Here is a 7,211-nt window from a genome sequence, read left to right as displayed (position 1 = left end):
GGCTGGGTTCACACTTGAGCGTTTTACAGCGCGTTCAAACGCGCTGTAAAACGCTCAACACATGAAAACCAATGCTTCCCTATGGCCCTGGTTCTCACTTGAGCGTTTTACAGCGCTGAAAAACGCGCTGTAAAACGCCCTACGCTCAAACAAGTACTTGAGCTTCTTTGGGGCGTTTTGACGCGCGTTTGTGGCCATAGGACATTGCAGTCAATCACACAAACGCGCGTCAAACGCGCGTTTACTATTGCAAAAAACGCTTGTCAAAAACGCTTGTCAAAAACGCGCGTTAAACGCGCATATCAAAGACGCTCAGGTCTGAACCCAGCCTAAGGCTCAATTCACACCTGAGCGTTTTACAGCGCGTTCCTACGCGCTGTAAAACGCTCAACAAGGAGAAACCAATGCTTCCCTATGGGAATGGTTCTCACCTGGGCGTTTTACAGCGCGTACGATCGCGCTGTAAAACGCCCGACGCTCACACAAGTACAGGAGCGTTTTTTTGGGCGCTTGTCGCGCGTTCCCGTACATAGACTTTCGGGAACGCGCGACACTGTGTGCACACTTGTCTCTGTATGCGCGCTTGTAAACGTCCGTACAATCGCGCATACAGAGCGCTCCTTTCAGAACGCTCAGGTGTGAATTGAGCCTAACCCTCAGTTCAGACCTGAGCGTTTTACAGCGCGTTACTACGCGCTGTAAAACGCTCAACAAGGGGAAACCAATGCTTCCCTATGGGAATGGTTCTCACCTGGGCATTTTACAGCGCGTACGATCGCGCTGTAAAACGCCCGACGCTCAAACAAGTACATGAGCGTTTTTTTGGGCGTTTGTCGCGCGTTCCCGTACATAGACTTTCGGGAACGCGCGACAATGTGTGTTCACTTGTCTCTGTATGCGCGCTTGTAAACGCCCGTACAATTGCGCATACAGAGCGCTCCTTTCAGAACGCTCTGGTGTGAACCCAGCGTAAGGCTCAGTTCAGACCTGAGCGTTTTACAGCGCGTTCCTACGCGCTGTAAAACGCTCAACAAGGAGAAACCAATGCTTCCCTATGGGAATGGTTCTCACCTGGGCATTTTACAGCGCGTACGATCGCGCTGTAAAACGCCCGACGCTCAAACAAGTACATGAGCGTTTTTTTGGGCGTTTGTCGCGCGTTCCCGTACATAGACTTTCGGGAACGCGCGACACTGTGTGTACGCTTGTCTCTGTATGCGCGATTGTAAACGCCCGTACAATCGCGCATACAGAGCGCTCCTTATCTGAACGCTCAGGTCTGAACTGAGCCTAAGGCTGGGTTCACACTTGAGCGTTTTACAGCGCGTTCAAACGCGCTGTAAAACGCTCAACACATGAAAACCAATGCTTCCCTATGGCCCTAGTTCTCACTTGAGCGTTTTACAGCGCGTTTGAACGCGCTGAAAAACGCCCTACGCTCAAACAAGTTCTTGAGCTTCTTTGGGGCGTTTTGACGCGCGTTTGTGGCCATAGGACACTGCAGTCAATCACACAAACGCGCGTCAAACGCGCGTTTACTATTGCAAAAAACGCGCATAAAAACGCCAAAAACGACAAAAACGCGCGTTAAACGCGCATATAAAATGCGCTCAAGTGTGAACCCAGCCTTAGGCTCAGTTCACACCTGAGCGTTCTGAAAGGAGCGCTCTGTATGCGCGATTGTACGGGCGTTTACAAGCGCGCATACAGAGACAAGCGTACACACAGTGTCGCGCGTTCCCGAAAGTCTATGTACGGGAACGCGCGACAAGCGCCCAAAAAAACGCTCCTGTACTTGTTTGAGCGTCGGGCGTTTTACAGCGCGATCGTACGCGCTGTAAAACGCCCAGGTGAGAACCATTCCCATAGGGAAGCATTGGTTTCTCCTTGTTGAGCGTTTTACAGCGCGTAGGAACGCGCTGTAAAACGCTCAGGTGTGAATTGAGCCTTAGGCTGGGTTCACACTTGAGCGAATTTGATATGCGCGTTTAACGCGCGTTTTTGTCGCGCGTTTTTGTGCGCGTTTTTGTCCATGGTGAACGCGCGTATTAAGCGCGTTTGTGTGATTGACTGCAGTGTCCTATGGCTGCAAACGCGCGACAAAACGCCCCAAAGAAGCTCAAGAACTTGTTTCAGCGTAGGGCGTTTTTCAGCGCGTTCAAACGCGCTGTAAAACGCTCAAGTGAGAACCAGGGCCATAGGGAAGCATTGGTTTTCATGTGTTGAGCGTTTTACAGCGCATTTGAACGCGCTGTAAAACGCTCAAGTGTGAACCCAGCCTTAGGCTCAATTCACACCTGAGCGTTTTACAGCGCGTTCCTACGCGCTGTAAAACGCTCAACAAGGAGAAACCAATGCTTCCCTATGGGAATGGTTCTCACCTGGGCGTTTTACAGCGCGTACGATCGCGCTGTAAAACGCCCGACGCTCACACAAGTTCGGTAGCGTTTTTTTGGGCGCTTGTCGCGCGTTCCCGTACATAGACTTTCGGGAACGCGCGACACTGTGTGCACACTTGTCTCTGTATGCGCGCTTGTAAACGCCCGTACAATCGCGCATACAGAGCGCTCGTTTCAGAACGCTCAGGTGTGAATTGAGCCTAAGACAAAGCAATGTGTGTAGTCAAATAGTTAACTGAGTATCACAATTGTGAAAAGTTATCCCAGTAGAAACTGTACCAGGTCTATGTGTCTCTTGACATGTGGTAACAGAAGACAACCATTGTTTTTGGGTTTCAGTTCTTCATGCAAAACAGCACCTGCTGAGCACAACCTTTTATGTAGCCAGTAGTATGAAATAAAAGCCCTAAAAAAGAACACATTTCACAAAGTTTGTTAGAATATAGATGCAAGTGATTAATATTACATTAAAAGGGTTTTCTGAGATTTTACTACTGATGACCTATCCAATGGATAGGTCGTCAGTATCTGATCGGTGAAGGTCCGAGACTCTGGCCCCCCGCCGATCAGCTGTTTCAGAAGGCACCGTGCCCCGTTCTCCCACCTCATTCCACGCCCTGCTGTCCTTGATTGACAGGCCAGCATTCGTCTTCTCCTGCCGGCCCTGTGTGCTGGGTAAGTGTCGCGCCTGCGCAGTGCCGTTTACCCAGCACACAGGGCCGGCAGAAGACGAACGCTGGCCTGTCAATCAAGAACAGCAGGGCGTAAAAAGTAAGAATTGTGCCGTAAGGGGGGGCATCAATAAACATAAAAATAGCAAAGTTGGATTCTGCTGACATTAGCACATTAAAGTCAGACAGTTTAAGCGTGAATTCTAGTGACAGAAACCCTTTAATTGTTTTCATGTTAATGTACTGTATTGCAGAAGGTATAACTGAGGAATCCTCAAGAAAACCTTCATCACGAGCTTCAGCTTATTATGATAAGAATAGAAGCAGTGAATGATGACACAACGCCCCTATAAGATGCTCTTGGTACATTGATGATTGTACATGCTGATGAATAACCACAGACTTCATTACATCAGCTTTACTGCTTGACAGTTCCAGTTTCTTCAGTGTAAAAATCCATTTGCATGAATGTTGTGCACAACCTAGTGGCTTTCTGGGGAAATGCAATAATATTTCTTTAATGACTATTCTTTTATCGCTATTTCATTATTCACCGTCTCTAAGGGCTCATGCACACGACCGTATGTATTTTGCGGTCCGCAAAAAATGGATCCGCAAAAAATACGGAAGACATCCATGTGCATTCTGGAACAGAACCGCTGGCCCTTCATAGTACTGTACTATCCTTGTCCGTAATGCGGAATATAATAGGACATGCGGAATGGAAATACGGACATACCGAAACAGAATGCACGCGGAGTAACTTCCGTTTTTTTTTGCAGACCCATTAAAGTGAATGGTTCCGCACACGGTCCACAAAAAAACCCAGAACAGACACGGAAAGAAAATACGTTTGTGTGCATGAGCCCTAACTTTGTATTTCCTCATTAAACCTTTTCACTGCTGAATCATATGAAACATTATTATTTTTGAGGGGTTGATAAACTATATATACAGTCCAACCTCAGATGAACAACAAACACATGACAAATTTTATCATTATTATATATTAAACAAAACTAGGATAAAATGCTTGAGGTTGTGTGTGAAAATTAAGTACACCCTTAGGCCTCATGCACACGACCGTTGTTTTGGTCCGCATCCGACCCATTCACTTCAATGGGGCCGCATCCGTTGCTGCGTTCCGTAGTCTGCAAAAAAAAATAACCTGTCTTATTCTTGTCCATTTTGCGGAAAAGAATAGGCAGTTATATCAATAGCTGTCCGTGCCGTTCTGCAAATTGCGGAACGCACGCGGATGCCATCCGTGTTTTGCGGATCCGCAATTTATGGACCGCAAAACACACAACGGTCATGTGCATAAGGCCTTAGGGTACTTTCACACTTGCGTTGTGAGGATTCGGCAGGCAGCTCCGTCGCCGGAACTGCCTGCCGGATCCGGAAATCCAAATGCAAACGGATATAATTTGTAGATGGATCCGGATATGGATCCGTCTGACAAATGCATTGAAATACCGGATCCGTCTCTCCAGTGTCATCCGGAAAAACGGATCCGGTATTTTCATATTTTCATTAAAGTTCAGCGCATGCGCAGACCGGAAGACCAGATCCGTCAATGCAGTAATTTTAATTCCGGATCCGGCACTAATACATTTCAATGGAAATTATTGCATTCTGGCAAGTGTTACGGAATTTTGGACGGAGAAAATACCCAGCATGCGGCCAAAAAACGAAAGAGGGACTGAACTGATGCATCCTGAACAGAATGCTCTCCATATAAAATGCATTAGGATTAAACTTTTTTTCCGGTATTGAGCCCCTAGGACGGAAGTAAAAAACAGCCAGCCCCTAGGACGGAACTCAATACCGGAAAAGAATAATGCTAGTGTGAAAGTACCCTTAGGCTACATTTTGAAAAAAAATTATGATCATGAAAAACAGACACAATGTCAGTTTTTGATGGCCATTTTTCAACCAGTTTGCATCCATTTTCTGGCCATCTGGCTGTTTTTTACATCTGCTTCTAAAAGCCGTTAAAAAGGGCCATTAAAAATTGATGATTTGCATTGGCTTTTTTTATAAATAAAATCCCAACCCCTGCAGTATACATAATGTCCCCCATAGTGGCCCCCAGCAGTAATAATGTTCCCTATAGTGTCGCCCAGCAGTAATAATGCCCCCCCATAGTGGCCCTCATCTGTAATAATGTCCCCCATAGTGGCCCTCAGCTGTAATAATGTCCCCCATAGTGGCCCTCAGCTGTAATAATGTCCCCCATAGTGGCCCCCATCAGTAATAATGTCCCCCATAGTGGCCCCCATCAGTAATAATGTCCCCCATAGTGGCCCCCATCAGTAATAATGTCCCCCATAGTGGCCCCTAGCAGTAATAATGTCCCCCATAGTGGCTCCCAGCAGCAATAATATCCCCCATAGTGGCCCCCATCAGTAATAATGTCCCCCATAGTGTCCCCCAGCAGTAATAATGTCCCCATAGTGGTCCTCAGCAGTAATAACGTCCCCCATAGTGGTGCTCAGCTGTAATAATGTCCCCCATAGTGGTCATTAGCTGTAATAATGTCCCCCATAGTGGCCCCCAGCAGTAATAACATCCCCCATAGTGGTCATCAGCTGCAATAACGTCCATCATAGTGGCCCCCAGCAGTAATAAGGTCCCCCATAGTGGCCCCCAGCAGTAATAATGTCCCCCATAGTGGCTCCCAGCAGCAATAATATCCCCCATAGTGGCCCCCATCAGTAATAATGTCCCCCATAGTGTCCCCCAGCAGTAATAATGTCCCCATATTGGCCCTCAGCAGTAATAACGTCCCCCATAGTGGTGCTCAGCTGTAATAATGTTCCCCATAGTGGTCATTATCTGTAATAATGTCCCCCATAGTGGCCCCCAGCAGTAATAACATCCCCCATAGTGGTCATCAGCTGCAATAACGTCCATCATAGTGGCCCCCAGCAGTAATAAGGTCCCCCATAGTGGCCCCCAGCAGTAATAATGTCCCCCATAGTGGTGATCAGCTGTAATAATATCCCCCATAGTGGCCCCCCGCAGAAATAACATCCCCCATAGTGGCCCCCAGCTGTAATAATGTCCCCCATAGTGGCCCCCAGCTGTAATAATGTCCCCCATAGTGGTGCTCAGCTGTAATAATGCCCCCCATAGTGGACCCAGCAGTAACGTCCCCCATAGTGGTCCTTAGCTGTAATAATGTCCCCCATAGTCAGTGGCATAGCTAGAAATGACTGGGCCCCACAGCAAATTTCGAATGGGGCCCCCCTCCCCCAGTAATTTTTTTGCAACCCCTTCCTTTCATGCCGCCCCCATTCCTGTAGCTAGTAAAGATCGCCCTTTCAGACCAGGCCGCTGCTGTTCCATCCGTTTTCTACACTGTCTATACTGTCACTGTATATAATTTCATTGTGTAATACTGTTGAGGGGCCCTGACAAAATCTTTTAGTCCTCCTCCTCCTGGATGGGCCCCCTTCTGGGTCAGGGCCCCAAAGCAGCCGCTTCCCCTGCTTCCCCTATAGTTACGCCCCTGCCCATAGTGGCCTCCAGCAGTAATAACGTCCCCCCATAGTGGCCCTCAGCTGTAATAACGTCCCCCATAGTGGTCATCAGCTGTAATAACGTTCCCCATAGTGGCCCCCAGCAGTAATAACATCCCCTATAGTGCTCCTCAGCTGTAATAACATCCTCCATAGTGGTCCTCAGCTGTAATAACATCCCCCATAGTGGTCATCCGCTGTAATAATGTCCCCTATAATGGCCCCCAGCAGTAATAATGTCCCCTATAGTGGCCCCCAGCTGTAATAATGTCCCCCATAGTGGCCCCCAGCAGTAATAATGTTCCCCATAGTGGTCATCAGCTGTAATAATGTCCCCCATAGTGCCCGCCCCCCCCCCCCGCAGAAATAACATCCCCCATAGTGGCCCCCAGCTGTAATAATGTCCCCCATAGTGGCCCCCAGCTGTAATAATGTCCCCCATAGTGGCCCCCAGCTGTAATAATGTCCCCCATAGTGGTCCTCAGCGGTAATAATGTCCCCCATAGTGGCCCCTAGCAGTAATAACGTTCCCCCATTGTGGTCCTCAGCTGTCATAACGTCCCCCATAGTGGTCACCAGCTGCAATAATGTCCCCCATAGTGGCCCCCAGCAGTAAT

Source organism: Bufo bufo, chromosome 1 (assembly GCF_905171765.1).
Source record: "Bufo bufo chromosome 1, aBufBuf1.1, whole genome shotgun sequence".
Lineage (NCBI taxonomy): Eukaryota > Metazoa > Chordata > Amphibia > Anura > Bufonidae > Bufo > Bufo bufo.
Note: the sequence above shows the minus strand (reverse complement) of the source record.